Below are 27,165 nucleotides of genomic sequence, written 5' to 3'. Positions count from 1 at the left end.
ATTCTTACATATTTGAATTTTGAATTTATAAATTCAATTTTCAAGTACTTAAATTTAAGTTAAAGCTAAGTTGGTTTCATTGGCTGTGATAAGCACCAGGCCTTTTTTTGTTTGTTTGTTTGTTTGTTTGTTTATTTTTGAGAGCATGAGTGGGGGTAGGGGCAGAAAGAGGGGGAGTGAGGGTCTGAAGTGGGCTCTGAGCTGACAGCAGAGGCCTGACACGGGGCTCAAACTCATGAACTGCGAGATCATGGCCTGAGCTGAAGTCAGATGTTCAACTGACTGAACCGCCCAGGTGCCCTGAACACTGGGTCTTGTGTGTAATTGTTGAATCAGTAAACTGTATAACTGAAACTAATATTACTCTGTATGTTAACTAACTGGTTTAAGTAAAAACAAAGTAAGTTAAAGTATGATTAATGTAACAAATAATGCAAATGAATCTAAAATAAAAAGTGAAAATGTCTTTTTCATCTAATCCCAGTCTTTAGAGATAATTGTTCATTTTTTCCCCCAGCCTTTTTTTTTTTCTTAAGTTTATTTATTTTGAGAGAGATGAGGGGGGAGGCTAGGGGCAGAGAGAGAAGGAGAGGGAGAGAATCCCAAGCAGGACAGCACAGAGCCCGACGCGGGTCTCGATCCCACAAACCATGAGATTGTGACCTGAGCCGAAACCAAGAGTTGGATGCTTAACCAACTGAACCACCCAGGCGCCCCACCCCAGCTTTACTGAGATATAACTGACAAATAACATTGTGTAAGTTTAAGCGTCTGAGGCAATGATTTGGTACGTGTATCTACCATGAAATGATTACCATGATAAAGTTAGTTAGCACATCCATCACCTTACATGCTTTTTTTCTTTTTCTTTTTTTGTGGTGAAAACATTTAAGATCTACTGTTTTAGCGATGTTCAAGTGTATAATACAGTATTGTTGACTGTAAGTACCATGCTATATATTAGATCTTCAGAGCTTATTTACCTTATCACTGGATTTTCGGACCCTTTGACCAGTATCATTGTTTCCCTCAGTTTCCAGCCCCTGGCAACTACCATTCTACTCTCTGTTTCTATGAGTTTACCTTTTTTTTTAGATTCCACCTACAAGTGATATTATACAGTGTTTTCCTTTCTCTATCTGGCTTATTTCACTTAGCATAACACCCTTTAGGTCCATCCATGTTGTTGCAAATGACAAGATTTCATTCTTTTTTTTGGCTGAGTAATATTCCATTGCATATAACTGTCACATCTTCTTTATGCAATCACCTAATGATAGACACTTAGATTGTTTCTATGTCTTGGTATTGTGAATAACGCTACAATGAACATGAAAGTTCGAGATAGTGCTCTTATCTCCTTCAGATTTATAACCAGAAGTGGGATTGCTGGATTATAAGGGAGTCCTATTTTTAAAAGTTGAGGAAACTCGACAGTGTTTTCCATAGTGGGGTACTAATTTCCATTCCCACCAACAATGCACGAATGTTCCCCTTTCTTCCCTTCCTTCCCAATGCTTGTTATCTCCTGTCTCTTTGATAATAATCATTCTAACACATGTGAGGTGATAGCTCATCATGGTTTTGATTGGCATTTGCCTAATGATTAGTGACAAATATCTTTTCATGTACCTGTTGGCCATTTGCTTTGTCTTCTTTGGAAAAATATCTGTTTAGTTCCTCTACTCATTTTTAAGTCAGATTATTTGCTTGTTGGCTATTGAGTTGCATGGGCTCCTTATATATTTGGGACATTAACCTCTTGTCAGATAGATGGTTTGCAAATATTTTCTCCCATTTCATAAGTTCCTTTTTCATTGTGCTCGGTCCTTTGCTGTGCAGATGCTTTTTACTTTAATGTAGTCTCATTTGTTTAATTTTGTTTTTGTTCCTTGTGATTTCTGTACTACTGCAAAAAATCACTGCCACGACCAATATCAAAGAAATTTTCTCCTATGTTTTCTTCTGGTCGTTTTACAGATTCAGGTATTACATTTAGGTCCTTAATTCGTTTTGAGTTAATTTTTGCAAGTGAGGTAAGATAGGGGTCCAATTTTGTTCTTTTGCATGTGAATATCCAGTTTCCCCAGAACAATCTATTGAAGAGACTGTCCTTTCCACATTGAGTATACCTGGCTCCCTTGTCAGCCATAACTGGGTGTGTTCAGGGTAGTATGGCCGTAGACCCTGGCTCCCTTGTCAAATACCACTTGCTGTATGTGTTTATTTCTGGGATTTCGATTCTGCTCCATTGGTCTATGTGTCTGTTTTTATGCCAGTACCACACTGTTTTGAGTATTGTAACTTTATAATAAAATTTGATTTCAGGAAGTGTGATGCCTCCAGATTTGTTATTTCTCGGAATTGCTTTTATAGATCCAGATAAAATTTTGAACAGTATTTTCTATGTGTTTGAAAAACGCCATTGGAATTTTGATAGGGATTGCATGAAATCTACAGATAGCTTTGGGTATTGTGGACATTGTAATAATTTTCATGATTTTAAAAATATAGAAAGAGACACATAAAAATATCTATAGCTTTCCATCACTTTTCACTCATTCAACCTTTTTAGGTACATTTCTTCTAGCTATCTATCATCTATCTATCTATCTATCTATCTATCTATCTATCTATCTATCATCTATCTCCCTGTCTATCATCTATATCTACCTACCTACCTATCCATCTATCTATCTGTTTATCTTTATGCATATATGTATATATGTATAATTTTTATGTGTTTGGAATCATGGTCCACATTTTATCCTGTGGCCTGCTTTTTCACAGAAGTGTATTTGGTAAATATTTCCCTATGTAATTAAATATGACTAACTAGACTTTTAGAAGAATCGTGTATTTTGGTACCATTTAGACATAGCTTAAGACATTCAGAAATTAAGTAGCTTTTGTTCGCTCAATATTAATTACTTAAAAAAGAACAAGCCCACTTAATAAGAACTTCTGTTTTGGGGAGGTGGAAAAGACCGACTTTTCTCTATTCCCCCTGCTAAGGACAATTAAAGACTTGCTCTTTCGCTCTTTCTCTCTCTCTCTCTCTATATATATATATATACCCACACAGATAATATGACACAAACATAAGGAAACTCTCTCTTTATATATAGAAAGCACACAGACCTGATTTAATACAAAGTCTCCAGATATTAGAAGAGTTTGCCATTGGTGGCACCTCAGTCCTGCCCTGAGCACACTGCTTGGCATATAGTAGTTAACTGCTGAATGAATGAATGAATGAATGAATGAATGGTGTGGGATTACCCATGCTGAATTTGAAAGAACCCCCTTTTATATAAATCCATATCTCCTGGGGAAATTCTTTTGGTATTCTTTGATGCCAGGAAAAGTTGTACTGCCTCTGAGGAGAGAAGCAGATTTGGAAGGAAGGAAGATTCCATTTTGGAGAAATAAAACTAGAAAAGGCTATTTTCAGGAAGGGAAATGAAGCTTTCTAGTTGAATTCAAGGAAAGACATCAGCACATGCCTTGTGGCTTTTGTATATTATTGCCTCTAAATGTTCTGCAGGTCTTGTGATTTCTGGACCCGATCTACTCACCTTCTGGCAACATCCTCTATTCTCCTGAGAGACTCTGAATGCCAGACTGTGCCCAATGGCATCATCTTAAGCTCTTAATATACAAAATGTTCAAATAGCCATAGCTTTTTTTTTGTTTTGGTCTCTTCATGGCACCGACTCCAGAAAAATCAGTTTTATTTTTCCCATGAATGGTTTACTTCTTGTCTCATACAGGGCCTGCAAAAGACACAGCGTTCCCCCTGCAGGAGTGCCTCCTCTCCATTTGGATTCCGTCAGCCTCCAAAAGGACCTAGTTTCTGTCTGGTGTCCAGTCTTTGAAGCATCTGATTAAATCTTCTTTCTTTCTTTTTTTGCATTTATTTATTTATTTTGAGAGAACGAGGAAGAGAGCAAAGAGGGGCAGAGAGAGACGGAGGGAGAATCCCAAGGAGGTTCAGTGCTGTTAATGCAGAGCCTGATGCGGTGTTGGAACTCACGAACCATGAGATCCTGGCCAGAGCCACCAAGAGTTGGGCCCTTGCCCGATTGAGCCACCCAGGCACCCCAAAACTAAATCTTCTCTTTTTAAAAAAATTTTTTTAATGTTTATTTCTTTTTCAAGAGAAAGAGATTGACAGAGTGTGAGCAGGGGAAGGGCAGAGAGAGAAAGGAAGACACAGAATCTGAAACAGACTCCAGGTTCTGAGCTGTCAGCACAGAGCCCGACGTGGGGCTCAAACCCACGAACCGTGAGATCATGACCTGAGCCAAAGTCGGACGCTCAACCGACTGAGCCACCCAGGCGCCCCAAAACCAAATCTTCTTTAAACCACAGGTATATTTAGCGAGAATGACTTCTTTTTTCTCTCCTTTCCTCGTGCTAAACTGTGCCGCCATCCCACTTGTAATTGTACCCACTCCTTGAAATCAGCTCTCTGGGGCACCTCACGAGAAAGAATGGGGGATGTCGCTATTTGACACGTCTTGGGCTCTGGGCCGGGCAGACAAGCAGGGCGAGGAGAGGTCGGTGCCCGTGCTTCACTCCCCTTCCCTTCTGGAGCAGCCCCACCATCACCTCAGACAGACTCACGTCACTGAAACGGAAAACGTTCAGCCATCCCACTTCTCTTTACCTTTATGAATGCTGAAATCACAGTCTTGGAAAAATCTGTGGGCTCCTCACACATTCTCAGATATATTCCTTTGCTCCCGACTGAGTGAAATAATATGGCGCCCAGTGGAAGGGATCTGGGCCGTGCCAGCAGACACTGTGGGGCTGTGCAACATATAACTGGAGGCAAGCGGTGAACACTCTCCTGACTGGGAAACTCCCATGGCCCCGAGCCTCAGTGAGGGCTGGCCTGGAGCGTCCTCGCCTGTTAACCAAATGTTCCACGTGGGACCCTTGTACAGTCGTGCTTGGGGCCTGGTAACTAGACTGTGAGCATTGCCACGAATGAGGCCCAGTGCCAGCAACCGGGTGGCATTGACAAGGCTTGGCCCCACTAAGTACAATGTGTGGGGGCTTTAAAAAAATTCTCAGCCCTATTTTTTTCCATCACTCTTTTGACAAATCTCAAAAAAGTCCTGCGCCCCTTTGCCCACCCCACCCCTCCACAGTCAAGGGCAAACACCTCAGAGGAATACAATAAGTACAATAACGGGGATGAGAAAATGATCTTCTAATGATCAGGCGTTCGAGTGAGATCTCATGAAAACAATTTTACCTCATGTACTTTTAATACATTTCACATACCACACACAGCAATTTACTGGGACGTGGATTTTAGCATGCGACACTAATGGCAAGATAAGAATTACTGAGTTGAATGTGGGTTCACACAGTATGCGGGAACCCTTTTATAGTGTTGACCCTGAGGAACAGGGCTAACACCCTGTTTATGGCCGCGTTGAGAGGAATTGTGTTTTTACTGTGTGTGGTTGTTATGTTTCAAGGGACATGATTTCACTGGCAGCTTTGCCAAATTTTTGTAATAACACGATTCGACGGTATTTCTATTTTAGCACCACAATCTCATGCCGTTTATTTGGGGAGGGAGAAAAAAAACAATAAAAAAAGAAGGAATTTCAGCCAAATCCAGGTTACTTAGGGTTTAAGTTATAATCTAGCATGAAGACTATCCCAAATATTTGCTTTTCCTCTTCACCTTTAGTTAGTTCTTCACCTCGGGGAGAAGGTACTGCTTTGTAGTGCATTCCCAAAGAGGAATCAGTGGGATTTAAGTAATTAACCACCTAGATGCTTTTATAATAGTGTGTGTGTGTGTGTGTGTGTGTGTGTGTGTGTGTGTGTGACAGGAAGAGAGACAGAGAGAAAGAGAATTGAGAGGTATTGGTGATATTTTCTGTTACCTATAGATTTAAATTACTTGGACTGCGTGAGCACCTCTTAGGGCAGATCATGAGGAGATTCCTGTATTTTATCCATCGTATACTTTTGAAAGTTAAACTATGAAGGACAGGAAAACGCGTCTGGATGTGATGATAACACACCACACGTGCATAAACCTGAGGTAATTGTAGGGGTGAAGTTGTCTGTGGATATATCTCAGGCTTTGGGAAGACCTAGGAACCTTCCAGAAAGATGAATTTAAAAACAGGAAGAATTTTATTGTCGATAAGGAAATCTTACTTTGCGAGAGTAAAATTGCGCAGAGCCAAATCCTGAACTCTCCATAGCTTCTTCGTTTTCTCTTTGGCAATGCTGTGACTTCCTAACTAGTGACCAAAAAAAAAAAATCAAGTTGAAGAGGAAAGCCTCTGATCGGTCCTTCAAACCATTGTTTACATTATAGTCAATATCAGTATGCTTGATGGATTGAATTCTTATTTGCCTTTGGAAGACTTCAGTGGGAGGAAGTTGATATCTAACTAGAAGAGATGGGAGCCATTATACAAAAAGCTTAAAACTCAACCAACTGAACGTCGCTGGTCACGTCACCAGGAATCTCACTTTTATCTTTTCAACTGAGTTGCAACTAGGTGTTGGGCCACGTGGACTCTTTCCTTTTGATGACACAAAGTAGTGTATGCACCAAGAACACCCCCGGTCTGGGCCCACGGGCTATCAAAAGGGCTGACTGAGCCCGTGCCTCCAACTGTGGAGAAAATCAGTCTGGCACAGAGGAGACCAAACTGTCGGTCAAGAGCGTGATTTGTTCTCATTTTCCACCTGGCTGGTTCAGTGCTATTGTTCACACAGCCATGGTCGTCCTGGTGTTGGGTGGTTCACAGTCCTCCTTGCTGAGCACCTCTTTTTTCTACCTTCCTTGTTGAGACGTTGACTTGGTCTCCTAGGAACAGCTCCTTTTAACCCAATGGACAGGGAAGTGGATTGAAAACTGTTACGAAAAAAAAAAGAGAGTACATTTTAATGGAAAAATGAGGTATTTTCCATTGTGGTAAAATGTCTTTTTTTCAATCATAAAATTGCTCAAAAGAGGAAGCAAAAAGAGGAACACGTATTCATTTGTTTTTACTTGAGTTCATAAAATGAGTTCTTGAGAAAGCTAGCAGCCATCTATTTCGAAGAACGGTGACTTCTCTTTGACACCCAAATATTGTATCATTTCCAGAGCATAATTATCTGTCACAGTGATCTGAGCTTGTAAATGACTGTAGACCAAAAACGAGCAGTTTGAACCTCCCCGTGTGGAGATTGAACATGACCATATAAGAAAGAGGGTGAGAGGGAGGGGAGGGGAAGGAATGAGAGAGAATGCATATCTGCATATGTGACTTTTCAAATGACAAGATCAGAGACTGTGAAGAGTTAGACAAGATCTCTCCTTTTGTAGTCGGTTAACTGATACTAAAGAGGTATTGGTCTAGCAGGTAAGTGACTTGTTCAAGCATGATATGTTCACGATACGTTCAAGCATGGCATTTCCTACTGGGCCCTGTAGTCCAGAGTTGTGTATGGATGTTCACGGTGGGGTGCACCTGTGCGACAGGATAGACTCAGACGTGTTATTCAGGGAGACTCTTCTTGTTCCCAATACTCCCTGGTTGGGCAACTACTTAACTACAGATGGTAAGTCACAACTGTTCCACGCAGAGGGGAGAGCTAGGCTCCGGGCTACAAAATGTTGAAAACCACAGCACAGAAGCCACATACAACACCCAACCGCCAGCTTGCCGCTAAGATAGTAGAGAAAACAGAAAGGAGGCAGATGTGGTCGCTGCCCAGTTGGCATCGGTGGCAGGAACAAGGCTTCAAATGAAGTGAGTGGTGGGGGTGTGGGGTGTTTGTTGTGCTCCCCGTAAAGTTCTCTTCCAGCCCTCCCAGACCTGGCTGGAGACCCTTTTCCTTTTCGTGTTAACCATCCAATGTGACAATGACCATGGCGGTCTCCACAACAGCACCACGGCAGCCATTTGGAAAGTGAGCGTTTTTCCTCCCCGCCTGAACCCTTCTGCCTGGCAGATCTCACCCCCTTTTCCTTCTCCCTGGCAGATTCTTCTCTGCGTGTGACTCTGAAGAAAGAGGAGCCAGGGCTTTCTAGAATGCTAATGGTAAGGAAGCAGAGTGGGGCGCTCCTTTAAAAAGCCAGGAATGACCATACATGGCGTTAGGAGTCCACTCGCGAGCTGGCTGTTCCTGATGGTGGTTCTCCAAGTCTGTGGGTGGGGAAGTCTGAAGGAGGGCCGACTCTCAGAAGCACTCAAGATCATGAACTTGGGTCAGTAACATAGATTGAGGCCTATCTATGTTCTAGATTCCTTTTTACTATCTTATTAAATCCAAAACAATGACTTTTCAGTGAAGATATTGTTATCAAAAGAATATAGGGTCACCTGGGTGGCTCAGCCGGTTAAGCCGGCTGACTTTGGCTCAGGTCAGGATCTCACGGTTGACCAGTTCGAGCCCCGTGTCGGGCTCTGTGCTGACAGCTCAGAGCCTGGAGCCTGCTTTAGATTCTGTGTCTCCCTCTTTCTCTGCCCCCCCCCCCCTGCTTGTACTCTGTCTCTCTCTCTCTCTCAAAAATAAATAAAAATTAAAAAATTAAAAAAAAAGAATATAAACAGGATGAAAGCAGGAACCTGGGTTCGTTCGTATACGCTGAGCACTTGGTACGTTTGCTTTCTGAATGACTTAATCAACATTATCCATACGGACGAAGAAACAGAGGATTAGGGAGATTCGATACTCTGTCAGACTCACCCGGCTAGATACTGGCAGTACTGGGAATCAGGCTTGGTACTGTGTGAAGGTTTTATGCTGTGGGGGGGGGGGGCCTTGTGCCCCAGAATCCCCTTTCTCTGTGTGGTTCCAGGCAGGGATTGGCACAAGAGGAATTTGCAGGGGACTTGGAAGGCGGAAGTAAGACGGCAGCCTTGTGGGTATGGGGCGACATCCCGTTCCAGAGCCCGGATCCCAGCAGAGCCCCTCCTTTAGGCTCTTGGAATCCCGGGCCGTATGCAGCTTTGTGGCAAAGGGCACCGGCTGCTTCTACAGGTTATCTATAGTGTCCAGGTTGAGGCCATGGGAATGAGACATGGGTTCGGGTTCATCCTTCGTCTCCCTGCTTCACGTTCAGCTCGGCTTCCTGACGCGGGCTCTGCCGACCTGTAGTGACTTCAGGGCCACTTTCAGAGGCAGAAGCCTCCAACAGGCTTTGTCACCAGCTCCCACAATTGTGTGTGGTCTTGCGCCTACAAGGAACTCTTTATTTCACGTCACGTATGGTGGTTCCCGCCATCCCACTGTAGCTGTTACCTTCCTTCAGACTCCAACCGTCTGGTAGGCTGCACCCACAAGGACAGCAGGAGAGGGCAGGCTGGTTTCAGTGGGATTTGAACCCTTGGCCTCTGGGAACCTAAGGACTTCCTCAATCAGCCGCTCAGAGAACAAAGGTGGGTGAGGTACTCCATGCAAAACAGAAGACTGAGAAGTCATTTCAGTGTTTTAATTTACTTTAACAGATTGCCGGGCTATTTTGTAGCTAATTCTGTCTTTAAGAGGGGTTAAAAATAAACTGACAAAAAAGTTTCCATGGCCGTTTGTGAACAATGCAAAAAAGGACGATTTTCTGATTTTCTAATCAATGCTTTTCAATATCTTTGCCACGGTCTGCATTTATGCGCCAAACATCTGTGTGTGGAATGCAAACGTGTTCTCTGTTATTACCTAGATGAAACATCTGGAGGGATGATATTTTCCCATTTTTCATTCATTTTGGTGTCATATAGATCTAGGCATCAACACGCGTCTCTTTTCCTTTTTTTTTTTTTAATGTATCTTTTTATTTTTCAGTGGGATTTTTCTGGAAAACAATTTTGCAAGGTGCAAGTTACTCAGATGAAGTGTTGAAATCTTGGCTGTAGGAAAAGCTAAGCATAATCAACCAACACTTACTTCAACCCCAACTACAGCACTTCTGAGGTTTACTCTTTGCCATTAACACGTTCCTTTTGCTGTCTTCTTGCGTACTGTATGCCCTGGGACTTTCCTGGGTTTCTCTACCTTCTGCTTTTGGGGTAATATTGGTTTAACCACCAGAAGAACAACATTAGAAAGATCTAATTTTCTTACATGGGAGCACAGAGAGGCTTTCTACAGCTCCTTGCTTCACTGTTATTTCCAGGAGCCTTCTCTGGCTCCTTAAAGAATCCTTCCTTGCCCCCGGACTTCCTGCATTGCTACCCTTTCTCTCTTCAATATGTACACGGTCTGATTAAGGGGAGAAAATATGCCCATAGATTGGTGCTTCCTTGTTCATTGTGGATTAGGATTGCCAGATAAACTAACTACAGGATGCTCAAGTAAATTCGAATTTCATCTAAACAATAAATAATTGTTAGTGTACGTTTTTCTCAGGACATATTTACGCTAAGAAAAATTTTGTTGGAGAGCTGAAATTTAAATTTAACTAGGCATCCTGAATCGCATTTGCTAAACTGGCAACCTTAGTGTGGATGATTTCTGTATCCCCAGGCCCCTAAGGTCCCTGCTTTCTAAGTCCTGCACATGGACAGGACCGCCAATAGTAAGCCAAGCTTTGGATGGTTTACCAGACTCTCTTTGAGTACCGTATTTGCTTTCTGGCATTTGGATGGGTTCCTCAGTTCTGCCACAAACACAAAGTATCAATTCAACATAAGGAATAGAGTCAATAATATTGTAACAATTTTGTATAGTGACAGAGGGGTAACTAAACTTACCGTGGTGAGCATTTTGTAACGTGTAGAAATGAGATCCACAATCCCCGAACCATGGAGAATTAGGGTTTGGTGTATACTTGAACTATGTTGTTCATATGTCCTATGTTTTATGTTGCATACCTGGAACTGATGTATTATTGTATGTCAGCTCTACCTCAAAGAACAGGAAAACTCTACTAGGGTATTTGATGTAAACCTTATTTTCCTGTTTTGTCTGCAGAGCTAAAGAGGTGGAAACATCCTACAAGGCACAGCCATCTTTCTCAAATGGCTTGCTCACGGACTTAAAAAACAGCTTCAACTCTCTCTGGGTTACACAGCTTTTCTTCTGTGTCCTTCCTCTTCTTTTCAAAGTCGCCAGTCCTCTCTTCTTGCAAGAGTAATGCCCTACTGTGTTCAAATCTGAACTGGCCTAACATTTGTGCATCTAGATTTTCCTGCTCAGGAGTGGGCATCTGAACACGGATGGCCTTCCTGGACTGGAGTGTTGATTCTTGTTACCTACACTTGTTACACAGGGTAGACAGAGAATTGTGAGCAATAACTCGGGAAGGTTCCGAGGAGGATAGAAAGACTTTGTGAAATCAGTTTGAAAAGAACATGTATCAGGCTTTTGCAGATTCTAAAACGAACACGTGTTCATTGTAGAAAAAGAAGCAAACACGCGAAAGCATAAAGAACAAAATAAAAACAATCTGACAAACAGATGACCAGTGTTAATATTTTTGGCGTCTGTTTTTGGTGTATGTTTCGAGTATTTTTCTACAAACACGCTTGGACAAGAATAGCATGACACCTAAAAATACTCCATCCGAGTTTTGTTGCTGTTATTATTTAACAGTGGATTGTGAGCATTGTTTTCTATGTACACTTTACTTGCACATCAGTAATTCTCCCCATGGCTTTGGGGGTACAGAGCTCACTCAAGAAAGTAATGAAAGCTTTGAGGGCTTCTTCCAGGAAAACTCTATGTACCCAGAGAATTTTGGATAACATTTCAGATTCTTAGAATGGATGGGTAGATCCTTCAGGTAAAGAGGCTCTCTTCTAAAACATCATTCTAAGACATCACAACGGATTTTAATTAGTACCTGCATGTGGGGCATTTTGAGTAAGAATTCAGCCACTCAGAATCTATAGACCAATGGGCCAATTAGACATTTGTTACTTTGGGACCTTAGGCACCAAGGTTTTTTTTTGCTTTTGTTTTTCTTTTCTTGGCATCTAGGTTTAGGCCATGGTAAAGAGGAACCATTAGCACATTTGCAGATTGCCCTTCTGTTTACATGTCAGTTCTGAAGATTGTTGAGCTGATGGTCGTCCCTTGGTTACGAGCCAACAGCAGTCATGAGCGAGAAACCTTGTTTGGATTTCACAAGAACCTTGTCACGAGGCTTGCATTTCCTGTAGGAAAGCTGAATTTGCCAGCGCACTCGCTCTGAGTAAGACTAATACTCTTCCCTCAGCAGAAGACTTTTGCTGAAGGTAAAAATTAATTCTGAAACACAAAATCAATTAGTCCCTGAATGTCAAAGACATCTTTTGGCCATTTTTCTTCTGTATGTAGCTTCCAGTCTATTTCTGCAGTTAGAAAGGAGACAAGGCGGGGCGCCTGGGTGGCGCAGTCGGTTAAGCGTCCGGCTTCAGCCAGGTCACGATCTCGCGGTCCGGGAGTTCGAGCCCCGCGTCGGGCTCTGGGCTGATGGCTCAGAGCCTGGAGCCTGTTTCCGATTCTGTGTCTCCCTCTCTCTCTGCCCCTCCCCTGTTCATGCTCTGTCTCTCTCTGTCCCAAAAATAAATAAACGTAGAAAAAAAAAATTAAAAAAAAAAAAAAAAGAAAGGAGACAAGGCAGCTAGGGGATGTGTGAAAAGATGTGGTCCTCTCAAGGAGGATCGTTTGGTCCTTCTGTCCCCCTGCACGGCTGGCCTGGGCCTGTGGGCATCTGCAGGGCTGTTCAAATATTACTATTGCTAACTACAGGTGATTATAGGTGCTATTTGTGGGGCTCCTGTTGTATGCTGGCCATTGGGCTAGATGTTTTATCTAAATTACTTTAAATTCTGACCACTCTGAAAAGCAGGTATAATTTTTCCCTTATGTGGAAGAGGCAGTGCAGCTGAGTGGCTAAGAGTTCGGGTTCTGGCGCTCTACAGTCTAGTTACATATTTGTTATCCACGCGAGCTTGGGAGAGTTACTTTGCCTCCTTGTGGCTCATTTCCTTCAAAGAAGGGAGGGGGGTCAATAGGGATGTGAATCCAAGTCGATCAGACCTTCTATCCTACACATACTGCAAGGGTTCAAAAGTCAGAGAGACGTTCTCCTTGTTCTTGGACATGGGAGAATATTTTGTGCCCACAGAATAGCATCCAAGAATGATGGAAATAGCCTCAAATAGGTGGAGGTCAGGGTTTGAATCCTGGTCCAGCTACTAACTAGCTTTGTGACCTTTGACAAATGGCCTGATCTCTCTGAACCTCTGTTTCCTCATACAGAAGGGGGGGGGGTCACATTTACTTTCCCCATCTGGCAGGGCTGTTGGGGATGTTAAATGAGAGAATGTGGGTGAAGTTGCTGATACAGATAGCAATTATTGTGGCTTCTGTTGCTGCCGTTTCTTTCCTTTTTTTTTAATTAAAATTTTTTAAATTTTCGAGAGACGGATAGAGCACGGGAGGGATGGGGAGAAGCAGAGGGAGAGAGGAACCGAGGATCCGAAGCAGGCTCCGTGTTGACAGCAGCGAGCCCAGCCCGGGGCTCGAACTCACCCACTGTGAGATCATGAGCTGAGCTGAAGTCAGATGCTTAACTGACGGAGCCACCCAGGCGCCCCATTGTTGCTGCTGTTTCTGACTACATTGTTGGCTCTTGGCAAAGAAGGAATATTTGTTAAGTTCTATTCTGTGCCATGTGCAAAGTCTGATGTAACTATTGTTTTACACAATCCTCCAATAACCCCGAGTCTAGGGACGGTCAGTACTTTGCAGAAGGCCCCATGGTTAGTTATGGGGCTGGGGATTGCAGAGAAATTGCTATGCCCTATTGTCTGCCTAGGAAACAGCTCTTCAGTGCCTCCATTATAAAATCCATTATTTTCATATTTTAAAATCTTTGAAAACTGGGTTCTAAGAACTGATGTGAATAAGTTTTAAGAACACCTTGACATTTTATTTTGTGTGTACTTTCATGTCTGCACACATGTTTTCTAGGATTAAAAAACCCATGTGAGAGAAGTCTAAAGAACTCTCGTAATGAACAGGAAATGGAAATTAAAAAGGGTATGGGGCGCCTGGGTGGTTCAGTCAGCTAAGTGTCCGACTTTGGCTCAGGTCATGATCTCGTGGGTCATGAGTTCGAGCCCCATGTCGGGCTCCGGGCTGACAGCTCAGAGCCTGGAACCTGCCTCAGATTTGTGCCTCCCTCTCTGTGTCCCTAACCTGCTTACACTCCGTCTCTCTCTCTCTCAAAAATAAACAAACATTAAAAAAGAAAAGGATAAAGTAACGTGGCAGAGTTTAACTGGGAACATTTTTTTCGTTCTTTTGGATGCGTAAAATAAAGGTGCATCTTACAACGGACAGTATGTTAGATTCAATGACATAGAATGAGACTAAGAAATGTCTAATAAGTGTGAGATGCTTTATGTATATGATCTCTAGTCTACAGGTGCAGTGGACAATCTTATTACTGTTCAAGTTTACAGATGAGGAAACTGAGATTGAGAAATGGTACGACGTGCCTAAGGCTGTACAACTAGTACATAGAAGGGCTAAAAATGAAACTAGATCGTCTTGGGCTGTAGAGCCTGTGCCCTTTCCACTAGGCCATATTGCTTTTTGCTTCCAGAGGGAAAATACATTTGGTAACGTAGCCAGATGTACTGACTTATTTAGTATCTGGCACCACATTAACCCCTGACCACCTCTGAAACCGAAAACTGATATCCGAGACCCGATATCTGTGATATGTTTGGACAACTGGACAGAATATTTTGGATAGGAATCTAATATCTCATTTGTGGGTCCTGTGTTTCCTCACGTGTCCTCAGCCCCAACCGTCAATGGAGAAGCCGCAGCATTTTCTCGAAGGAGCCGGACAGGCTGTGGTCCTGGGAGCCACAGGAGGTGGGAGCTGTACGGCAGCTGAAGGCATGAGCAGAAGGGGCCCCTGGATTCTCCATCCCTTTATTCTACAGCTGAAGCCACCGTGCAACCACTAAGCCTTTGGAGTTCACGGGGTTCCAAAGGGCAGAAACCTTCCACATGGCGAGGGCCCCATGTCAACCCTGATTTCACCACAGAACCGTTGGTGCAAACAGGAGCTTTCTGAAGGATATGGTGACTCTCCCCAGCATGAGGTTAGCTGTGGTGTTGTCGGTGCGGACTCAAGAACTCTGGGAAGGTGGTTGCGGGCCACATTCATTGTACAAACCGGTATTGAAAGTCAACTACGCATCGGGTGCTGGGTGTCTCAAAGGGGCTGGGTGTCTCAGAGGCAGCCTCATTCTCAAGGAGCCCACATCTAGATGGCCATTGGGAGATAGAGCTCAGAAACAGGGTTACCAGATAATGCACCATGGGAGGAGCTGGTTGAAGGAAAGAAGTCTCTCTGGGGTGTCTCAGAGTCATTGAGCCAGGCTAGATGTGGAATGGGAACACAAGAACCGAACTTCCCTAAAACCTACTTCTGTGGCATTTGGAATCATATTGCACTTCATCTCGTGCATATTGCACTCGTTCATCTACACATTTTGATTGGAGAAAAATACGAATAAGAAATAAGGCACGGTTCCTGGCCTCACGGAATGGCTACCTAGTACACTTCTGTTGTGTTTCCTCAAGCAGTGCCTTGAGAGTTAAGTAGGTAGCCAGGAAAGCCTACTTCCAGAGTCAGTCCTTAACTGCATTGTAAATCTATCCGATTCCTCCCCCGGACACCCCTTCTCTCTGTGGCACTCCCGGCCCACCCTCGATAGACATCTCTCTCTCCATCACCCTCTCTCCACAACTTGCTACTTCTGGTGCTTCCAACGGTGTGGGAAGTGCCAGGAAAGAGAGGGGCTCGGTGTGATGGGGACATTACAGCAGGGGGCTTCTTAGGACCTGGAAGCCCCAGGAATGCAGGGAATCATTTTCTATTAGAATGATGCCTAGAACCGTGGCAGGAGACTAAGGGAGACATTTGGTGGCAACTTGTTGCTTAGTGCTCCCCCCAAACACACAGTGTGGAAGTAGCTGCCTACTTTTCCCTAAATTACTTGGGCTTTGGTTGGAGTCTGGGAGAAAATCACGCTGTATGGTTTCCGTTTAGGCTCTTAGTACCTCTTGGCCACGTTTGGATGAACTTGTCCCGTCTGGGCCCAGACAGGCCTCATCTTTGTCTGCATAAACCCACAGCAGACCTTGCAGATTGGTAACGGTTCCTCTTCTTTTTCCTTCATGAGGGGGGTATGAGGAGAACAAGGCCGGATAGTAATTATAACCATCTGGTGGCTGCTTTATGATTTGGTCATATTAAGGTTCTTGGGAAACTCTCCATTGGTCTCAGTTAAAATCTTTCAAATTGTGTTTGCCTTGACATTTTCCCTGGGCCCTCTATCTTCTTGTTATGCCTTCTAGAACTATCCCGCACATCCAGGGCTTGGAGAGAAGCCCCCTGGGGATGATGGGATCACTGCTCTGTCAAGGAGAAGGCAGCCAGCCGCTCCACAGGGCCAGGAGGAGGCGGCACAGACTTGGGGCAGAAAGAGAATGTGGACCTTATTTTGACATACACTTGGATTCATTTCACTCGAGAGTTCCACGAAGAATAATACATCAGTAGTGATCTCCGTGACAACAAGGGGATCTCTTCTGAGTTGGAGACTCGGCTGATAGATGGGCCAATGGTGGAAGCCTGTTGTTTGCGAGAAAGAATTGTCTGATTTACAACACAACTAGCCTATCTGCAATAATCTGCCCATGAACAAAAGTCCAAATGTCGAAAGACTAGCCCTGCAGTGGGGGAGAAGTAGGTAAACTAAGAACGCTGATTGCTTTCATTCAACAAGAGGTGTTTTCTTGAGCTGCTACTACATATTCAGGTCACTGTAAAATGATGGGGCACATAGTGGTGTATATGACATCGTCTGCCCCTCAAAAACCATAGTGTTCAGTTGAGATGTAAGGTGTATGGTAAAACCCTAACATAAATTTACAAGTAGGATAGGAAATGAAGCATATACTGTAAATAGTTAGCAAGATGTCTCCTGAAGAGAAGCCCTTTTATGTTTCATATCATTTGAAAAGGTGGCCTGAGGGACGTCTGGGTGGCTCCGTTGGTTTAGCGTCCGACTGGATTTTGGCTCAGGTCATGATCCCACGGTTCATGAGTTCGAGGCCCACAGTGGGCTCTGTGCTGACAGCAGAGTCTGCTTGGGAGTCTCTCTCTTTCCCTCTCTCTCTCCCCCTCCCCTGTTTGCTATTTGCTCTCTCTCTCTCTTATAAAAAAACTGGCATGGTTTTGGTAAGATTTACTTACTTTGTGTTTTATGTATTTTCCAGTGAAAAATTATTTTAAAATTTTAATAATCAACCGGTTTAAAAATCAACCCAATTAAACAATAGATAAGTAGTTTTACAAGCAGTACTCCACCTAGGGCAAAAATGGGGTCTTTCTAATCCCTTTGAAAAGGAATCGAATCCCATGGGCTGATGACACTGGGGAAATCTCCCATGATGGTCTGGAAAAGGTTCTCAGAGAAAGAACATACGAGAATCATTGGTGGTAAAGGGGGTTTGAGGAGGGAAAATTGACCGTGGATAACACTGAGATCTCAGTGTTGCTCACCGATGACCATAAGTGGCCCACAGCTGTTTTTCCCTTTTTTCTTTTTCCTTTTTTATGGTTGTACTCAGAAAAGTATCTTTTTAAAAGGTGAGCAATGAAGGAAAGAAAGAAAATCTTGAGGTCGGAGGAAAAACAAGTTCAGTTAACATTCTTGTGGGTGACAAAATACACCCAAAACTCACTTTCCTGGAAGGAGGGATTTTTGAAATGAATTCTTGGTCACACTGAGGTAAATCTTGTGAAACTGGACCGGCCTTGGTAGCAAAGCTGACCTCTGAGGAATCACAGACGCAGTCATGTTCAGGTTGCCACAGGCTCGGCTTCTCTGCCCCTTTCTAAATTCAGTGTTCTTGAATCTTGAGGATAAACATCAGGGCCTTTGGAACTCGTATAACACATTTTCTTCCCGGGATTTGGTATGTGGGATTATACCAATGGCGAGAGGTCAGATGTCTCCTTCAGAGATTGATGTTAATACAACGCCAGGTGTATTTGCCAGGGTTCTTCAAAGAAACAGAAGCAATGGGGCATTCATATATATGCATGTCTTATGGGATATATATTGATGCATAGATTCTTCATTTACATACATAAATGCATACATGAACGCCTACTGAAATGCATACATAAATAACATTGTATATTTACAAAACGTATGTGTATATACATAATAATAAACAAATACTATATATGTATATAAAATAAAATAAAACGCTATGTATATAAACATAGAGACAGAGACAGAGGGAAATTTCTTTGGAAGAACTGACTCATGTGATTGTTGGAGCTGGCAAGTCTGAAATGTGCTGGGCAGGCTGGCAGGTGGAGGCCCGGAGAAGGGTTGATGTTGCAGTCTCGAGTCTGAAGGAAATCGGGGGGCAATATCTATTCCTTTTCTGGGAAACTCAGACTTGCCGATAATTGCCTTGAATTGTTGGATGCAGCTCACCCACATTATGGAGGACAATCTGCTTTATTCAAAGTTTGCTGGCATAAACATTAATCAGATCCAAAAAATACCTGGAAAGCCACATCCGGACTGATAATGTGGCCGAGCAACTGGGCACGATAGTCTCTCCAGGTTGACACATAAAATGAACCAACACACCAGTCAAAGATAGGTCAGTTCTCCCTCCCTGAAGGTACAGTTCTTTTCACACAGGGCTTTTTTTAAAATTTTTTGTTTCTTTTTTTTTTTTAATGTTTATTTATTTTTTAGAGAGAGAGAGAGAGAGGGAGAGAGAGAGAACGAGCAAAGGAGGGGCAGAGAGAGAGGGGGACCCAACATCCAAAGTGGGCTCCATCTGTGCTCCGAGCTGGCAGCACAGAGCCTGATGCGGGGCTCAAACCCACAAACCATGAGGTCCTGACCTGAGCTGAAGTCAGACACTTAATCGGCGGAGCCACCCAGGTGCCCTTCACAAAGGAAAATGCAAGCACTACTTTCCCCATCTTCATTCTTCTGATGGTAGAAGGGGGTATTTTTGGAAGTGGGGGAGGTTTCATCACTTCATTTCTTCAGCTTCCTCTGTATTAGTGATCGAGGCTCTGGGTCCTCGTCCTTCTGTCTCCTCCTCTGAAGTCTGGTAGAAAAGTTGGGGAGCTTCCCTTTCTCAGGAGAGTTTGGGTGGGGCCGTATCTGTCCGTGTGTTCCACAGATCATGAGAAAGAGCCCACAGGCTAATGACATGGCAGCGTTGGATTCCATTCCTTATGGCACGATTAGCTGAGTTCTGTCCCATGGCCATCAGTGGAGGCAGGGTGCGGAGGATGCCTGGCGAAACGTGCCCCTCGGGTCCTTTCTTTTCTCTGCTTCTGCTGCTTGAGGCTCTCCCACTGCCGACAGATGGATGGAGCACAGCCCCAGAGGGTGCAAACAGGACACGCCTGTGCTGCCTCGCTACCTGGCCAAGCCTGTCCCGGGGCCGGTGTACTTGAGAAATGCCACGGTTGCCCAGTCATTCTGCAGTAGCAAGCAGAGACCGTGGTAGGCTTTTTCTCTTTGTCCATCTCCCCCTTATCCATGCTTGTTGTGGTTTCAAACTCTTCCCATGGTCGGAGCTTCAGGTGAGTAAGAGACAGAAAGAGCTTACTTAAGGCCCTTTGGGTACATTTGGTTTCGGTGTTTCCTGGGCTTGGTGGATAAGCCAGACTGACTCGCTTCCAGACATGAATTGTTTATTTGCTATTAATATAAGTCTCATGCATTACTCCCAACTGTCCCCCCGCCCCCCTTCTTCATAGTTACATTTGATTTTTCCTCAATATCATTTTACTTAACATAATAATGTTTATGTAGTAGTGTTGATTGCTGGGTCAAGTAGTTTACTATAATTTTTTCTTTCTACTTCAAAAAATTATATCTTACTCCCAGTCACCACCTGGACATAGCATTTGAGGAAATTGCCTCAAATTCCAAAGACACTGCCTTTTGTCTTGTCTTCTGGTATTCAGGGTTACTATTAAGAAGTCAGATACCAATCTAACTCCTAGTACGATAGTTCCCAAGAACTACTGTCTACTCTCTGGAAATTTTTGGGATTTTAAAAAGATTTTATTTTTAAATAATCTCTACATCTGCCGTGGGGCTCAAACTTACGACCCCAAGATCAAGAGTCACATATTCTACTGACTAAGTCAGCCATGTACCTCAGGATCTTCTTTGTTTTGCTTGATGTTCTAAAATTTCACACTGAAATTCTTGGGGGTCATTTTTTATTAATTTATTAGGATCTTTGTGGATACTCATTACTGCAGATTTGGGATATTTCCCCCATATTGTTCTGTGCTCATTTAGTCAATTGTATTTCCTCTATTCTCTTTGAAACTTCTATTAGTTGGAAATTGAAACTCCTGAATTGATTTTTTACTTGTCTTATCTTTTATGCCCTGTTTTTTATCTTTCAGTTTCTTTTCTGAAATAATTTCTTTACTTTGTTATCTTACTCTTCTATTGAATGTTCTATTTCTGCTGTGATTTTTTTTTTAATTTTCAAGAGCCCTTTCTTGTTCTTTGCACCTTCCCCATTATATAGTATTTTGTTTTTGTTTTACAAGCTCATATCTTTACTTATCTCTCTGAGATATTGATAGTAGTTTGGGAAGTTTTTTCCTTCTCCCTCCATTCCTATATTTCTTGAATCCAGGCAACAGATTGAGTTCAGGTTTTGTCCACATGCATTTGTCCTGGGCCTGGGATGATGGTGCAATGACTACTCAAGGCATATTCTTCTCATGGAAGATCACTGGAACACAAAAGACCAGGTCCTACAAGCACATTTAAAGGATTTACTCACATAACATCTATTCATGTTCCATTGGCCAAAGCCGGCAATATGGTCAGGTCCAAAGTCAGGTGAGCAGGGAACTAGTATCCACCCCAAGGCAGTTAATTTACTGAACAAGCAAAACCACAAACACACACACACACACACACACACACACACACACACACTCACACATAAGCGCAAGTCACAAAGAACTCATACCCATCAGGCTTTAGCTTTAAGAATGAAATGTTTCATTTGGTAGATTTGGATCATAAATATTGCTTATGTGGTTTGTAAGAGGACGAGAGAGAGAGTAACAGTTTCTGCATTTAAATTTTCATGATGGTAATAGTAAAGGTTATTTCTCATCAAGTTTAGAAAAAGATTTAGTTGGACTCCCTTTCTCAAGAATTCCATGACTCCATTTGCTTTCTGAAACAACTTCTCTGAAGATGGATTCTGATCTACTATCATATCTTTGTGTTTATTGAGTTGACTACATAGTCACTTCCATCACTTGAACGGCCCCATTTTTCTTCAACAAACATGAATGAGAGCCAATGAACACACTCATTTATGGGAAGAAATCCTATTAGGGCTATTGTAGGTGGCATAGTGGGTGAACACCCAGCCAGCTGCCTGCCTCTGGAGGTTTCGTTGGAAAGCCTGGCTTGGCTTCCTGGTGGAAATATGTCTAGTGGTCTCATCCTCTTCTGAGACATCTGTTCAGTTCACTAAACCACTGCTTGTCTCAGCACAGTGTCCTAACCTCTTGGGAGAGGCCTCCAGAATGGTAGGCGATATAATCTGTGTGTTAGGAACGAGGTGTGTGGGGAAGCTTTCATAGTGTCTCTCTACATCAGTTTTTCAGAAAAGAGCATATGAAGTCTCCCTTCCTTTGATTTAATGAACTCCTGATTGAAATAGGGTATCTTATCTCATCTTGGAATAAAGTTTTCAGAAGTAAAAAAAGGGTTGTATTTTGGACTCTACCTAAGAATTATGAAAGTTATTAAGTTAAAAGGACGTCTTCAACACTTCTCAGTTAACAGAGACAGTTCTGTGTTTATGTGGTGTATGTTTGTTTATGTGGTGATCAGGCTTTGATCCTTTGGGGTGAAGCTTCAGGCTTCACACACACACACACACACACACACACACACACACACAGAATACACACACACACACACACACACACACACACACTCAACTGTGGGATAAAGGAACATACCAGAGTTTATGAGCATTGGGATTTAATTCTGGGAAACCCTGTCTTTTGGCATCTGCCAATATATCCTCTGGAATTTATTATGTACCCGCAATGTCTCTTCGAACAGCCCTTCTTCTCTCTTTCCACAGCCACTAGCTTCATTTCAGCCCTTGTCACCTCACACCTGTGTTATAAAAACAGCTTAGTCTCTTGTCTCTCTGGCTCCAATCTCCCCCAGTCTCACCTCACATCTTTGACTGATGGACTAAGACTCCAAGATCTCGCTGTTATCAGGTCATTGCTTCCTCCACCTCTGCTAAAGAACTTCCTCACTGAGTCACTCAAACGAAGTTGTTTGCACCATTTTGCCAAGGTCTCGGTGGGAAGGTGATCTAAGAAGGTCTGATCATTAGAATCACTTGGGGAGATATGTACATGAAGATTCATGGCTGCCTTCTGTTGATGGGACTAAGGAAGCCACATTTAAAACACATTGTATTGAAGTATAATGTACATATAGAAATATGCACAAATCATGACAACTTGAATATTTTCATCATGAATATTCCCTTGCAGCCAACACCCAGATCAAGAAATAGAAAGTTAAGAGCAAAAGAGGGAGCCTCTAGCTTGACTTCTAAAAGGAATCTATATGTTTCTTAAGCTTCCTAGGTTATTAGCTTGGTTTTGGCCATTGTTTCATGAGCGTTAACAAGGAACAGCTTGTGGCCTTAAAGTTACTTTCAGGTTCTCATATGTGTGTGTGTGTGTGTGTGTGTGTGTGTGTGTGTGTGTGTTGTGTGTATGTTTTTGCTCAACTAAATAGTAGGCTTCAAAGATCAAGAATTCTTCTTTTATTTACGTTATGTTCATTCCATTTCTCTCTCCTACAATATACCATTTCAAAGTGTTCTTATTTTTGTTGATTGACCTGAGACAGGCTTGCTGTGATTATTACAGATTGCTTCCAAATACAGTATTTGTACACCTATACTTATGGGTAGTGGATACTTGATTTATGTTGAACAGTTGAATTATTTTGGCTCTTTTCTCCACATCCCAGCAAGGGGAGGGGGAAAGGGAAACACAGAAGGAGTACTGAACTGGCTGTGAGTTAGAGGCAGTTAGGTGTCAGTTCAGGGACCCCCTAACCTGAAGCCGAGCCTCCTGGAACTAGGTTTTGCACCCTTCCCCCCTCCCCTGCCCCATTTTGAGGTTGCATTAGCATTCCTTGGAAAAAGTAGATGAAAATGACATCAAATATGGTGCTGGGCACATATTATGCAAACAATACAAATTGATTGAATAGAGTCCATTTGAGAGGATTACTTTAAATGATGCTAATATGTTATCTCTGTTAAGAACACACAGTTTCCTGCATAATATTTTATTAACAAAATCATTAACTGAGACCTGATAATATTATTGCTTCAAATGATAACCTGTGTTGTTTTTTTTTTAATTTTTGGTGTTTATTGATTTTTTGAGAGAGAGCATGAGCAGGGGAGGAGTAGAGAGAGAGGGAGACCCAGAATCCGAAGCAGGCTCCAGGCTCCGAGCTGTCAGCACAGAGCCCGACGCGGGGTCGAACCCACCAACCATGAGATCGTGACCTGAGCCAAAGTTGGACGCTTAACCTACTGAGACACCCAGGCATCCAACCACCGGACTGGTTTTTAAACTCAATTTGTTATTACCGTGCATTCAAGTGATGAATGCAATTTGTTTACAGGAGCCTGTTCTCTCTGGAGTCTTAGGAAGGTTGTTGTTTCTTCTCTGAGACATCATATCTTTGCGATCTGGAGCCGGGTGTGTAAGATGGATAGCTGTGGGTCAAAAACCAGAAGCCACATTTTAAGCTGTCTCTGTCACATAGGTGCAAATAAGAAACATCATTCTAAAAGCCTGTGGCAGTAACTTTTTATATAATACAAAGAGTACGGTTCAAATTCAGGTGTTTATAAGAGCTGAGTACAAGATGTGGCCCTGTTATGAAGGGACTTAAGAAGCCTTGAAGAGGTAATGTAAGAGGAATGAGTGACATGTTGGTCTAAGGAGCCAGAGACTGGGAAGTTCATCTCTGGCTGGGGAGGGTGGGGCAGCTTCATGGGGAAGATGATACTTGAAATGGATCTTGAAGGATGGGGAAGCGTTTGACAGGCAGTGATTAGGACACAAACAGAGGCAAGGATGTGGGGAAATTACAGGGCAATTTTGGTGGAGAGCTTGGCTGGAACAGAAGCTCAGATGGGACCCTCAAGATAAATCTGATGAGGTAGCAAGGTCACGGATCGCAGAGCGCGTAGAATGCTGGCCCATAAAGTTAGGAAGCTCTTCCCATAGTCACGTCTGGATTAGGATGTACTAGTGGAAATTGAAAGGAGTTTGTTAATTTCACAGGGGTCTAATTTGGAAAAATCTCAGCAAGTTGGCGATTGCAACGTAGTGGGGAGGGAGACCAGGTGTCAAAAGAGGACTAGTTTTTGAGCGTGGGTGACTAGAATAATGAAGGTGCCAATGAACCCAGACCCTTCCTCTCTTTCTTTTACAGCCTTGCTTCCAGAGACAGTAATCTGTGTTCACTGTCATCCCTTTCCTCTCAATCACTGCTCTAGCTGCTGGCATTTGTCCTGTCTACCTCACTGACTCTTATCCAAACCACCAATGACTTCCAGCCCACCAAATCTAATGAGAATGTTTCAGTTTTCAAGCATCGATCTCTTTACTGTCCTTGCACCGTTCACCATTCCCTTTGTGAAACTCTGTCCCACTGGATTTTATGATTCCTTTTTCAGCTCGAAAAAACATTAAAACAACAATAACAACAACCACCCAGAAATCTGCCTGGGAATCAGAGATCTTTAACATAATAACAGAGCCAAGCGCAGGGCACAGCACCCAGGATGCAAACTGCCAGTCGGTCTAATGCGTTACTGCAGAGACATCTTAGCTCTTTTGTTTCCTTGTGCCATAAATGGAGATGGCAAGCAAAACCCTGATTCTGTAGAAATGACAATGTCTAACTAACGAATTGCCCTAAACACAGAGATCAGAATGTATGAGGTGCTAAATAACCTTGCGCACGTGGAGATTAAATTTGACCAAGTGATTTATTAGACAAGTCTAACAAGTGATATCATTGGCTCAAGAGAGCAGTATTGGATTGGTTTATAAGGTCTCTTGAATTTTGGAGGATTGAGTTGTGGACATTCATTGCTGTTTTAACTGCTGGGACCCAGCACAGCTTTTAGGTTTCCAAACTTTGGGTTGTGACATTTTCTTTTCTTTTTTTTTTTTTTTTAATTTTTTTTTTTTTTTAACGTTTATTTATTTTTGGGACAGAGAGAGACAGAGCATGAACGGGGGAGGGGCAGAGAGAGAGGGAGACACAGAATCGGAAACAGGCTCCAGGCTCCGAGCCATCAGCCCAGAGCCTGACGCGGGGCTCGAACTCACGGACCGCGAGATCGTGACCTGACTGAAGTCGGACGCTTAACCGACTGCGCCACCCAGGCGCCCCAGGTTGTGACATTTTCAATATGTATGTGTTTTTAATTGTTATTTATTTATTTTGAGAGAGAGAGAGATAGAAAGCAGGCAGGGGAGGAGGGGCAGAGAGAGAGGAGAGACAGAATCCCAAGTAGGCCCCACACTGTCAGTGTGCAGCCCCACGTGGGGCTCGAGTTCACCAACCATGGGATCATGACCTGAGCCGGAATCAAGAGTCAGACTCCTGACCAACTGAGCCACCCAGGCGCCCCTGGGCTGTGACATTTATTAGGGCTGCAACTTGATTAAAAGTGATGGAAGCTATTAAACTATGGTGGTTTAAGGAGCGAAAGTGAATAGATGTCACCCTCTGTTGGTTTTATTGAGCTGTAATTTTGTATACAAATTTGCTGTCTAGGCGAAGCTCACATTTATCATTTCCCCTAACATTGCTACACCACGTTTTCTCATTTTGCAAGTTAAAGCGCAACTTTTCCCACTGCAGGCACATCAAACTCCAAATGGGACGTCAAGACCAGCCGCAGTCTTTCCGTCTGTTTCTGACGCCATCATCACAATGAAGGTTCTGCTGTCCGGTTAAGGCTGGCCATCTTGGTGTTGCCCCAAGTGATGGAAAACTGCCCCCTCTCTCTGTCTCTATCTCTTCAAAGCAAAGAGAGACAGGATGGTCAGAGGAAATATACTTGTGTTTGGTTGCTCTAATAATTAAGCAACCCCAGGAGCCAGTGAGCAGAGGGAGAACCAACGACAGAGACAATTTTAGGAACTGTTTGAGGAATATGCTTCCTCTTGCAAATATTTGGACTTCAGTCTTCAGCTTTGGGTTTTTTTTTTAAGTTTATTTGTTTATTTTGAGGTGGGGGAGGGGCAGAGGGGCAGGGAAAGAGAATCCCAAGCAGACTTTGAGCTCAGAGTCCCATGAGAGCTGGATCCCCGGAACTGTGAGATCACGACTCGACACAAAATCAAGAGTCAGATGCTTAACCCACTGAGCCACCCAGGCACCCTCAGCCTTGGGATCTAGAGCCTTGATTTTGGTATATAGGGTTTCTTTCCAGTTATCTCAAGGGTGGGAAGGGTTATAACCTCCTTAAAGATAACATGTATTCACAATTCACCCAATTCTTCAAATAAAGGTAAGCTTCAAGGAAGGCTTGCTGTTCGTTCGTTTCTGGTATATGCAAAAAGTGGTCAGATAAAATGCACCCAAATTCAGCACATTGGAGGCAGGGGGTGGGGAATGGAGAAAATCTGTGTGTTTTGCAGTCAGTGGAGAGTCAAAGCACAGCCGTTTTGATAGGAAATTTGTTCTGTGGCTCACGGTACTTTGTCAGCTTTTGCTTTCATTTCAGCTGATGGCCGCAGTTTCAGTACACCTGTCGTTCCCAACTGTCATTGTTCTGACATTCTAGGTTGCTTCGATTTTCAACACCTCCCAACAATTACCATTTACTAATTTTGATCTCGCAGGGTTGTTATGGGATCGGTCAGAATATTGGTTACATTCATACCACAGGGAATGGCACATAGGAGGTGCTCAATTATTATTATTCTTTCTAGTTTTATAGAGGTATACTTTACAGGTAAAAATGTATATATTGAAGGTGTACAACGTGATGTTATGA

The 27,165-nt window shown here is 43.1% G+C and overlaps 1 long non-coding RNA gene across 1 annotated transcript; it reads left to right on the top strand.

Annotated features, from left to right (window-relative positions):
- The first annotated feature begins 7,536 nt into the window (after positions 1-7,536).
- Positions 7,537-26,727, top strand: LOC124510375 (uncharacterized). The gene is made up of 3 exons (XR_006961683.1): positions 7,537-7,784; positions 8,017-8,075; positions 26,025-26,727. It is a non-coding gene; the product is annotated as an uncharacterized LOC124510375 (long non-coding RNA).
- Positions 26,728-27,165: the final 438 nt, after the last annotated feature.

This window comes from Lynx rufus, unplaced genomic scaffold (genome assembly GCF_022079265.1).
Source record: "Lynx rufus isolate CCGP_SWC_20201006 ecotype Redwood Valley unplaced genomic scaffold, mLynRuf1.p SCAF_15, whole genome shotgun sequence".
Classification (NCBI taxonomy): Eukaryota; Metazoa; Chordata; class Mammalia; order Carnivora; family Felidae; genus Lynx; species Lynx rufus.
The sequence above is the reverse complement of the archived record's forward strand: the minus strand, read 5'-3'. Positions and strand labels throughout refer to the sequence as shown.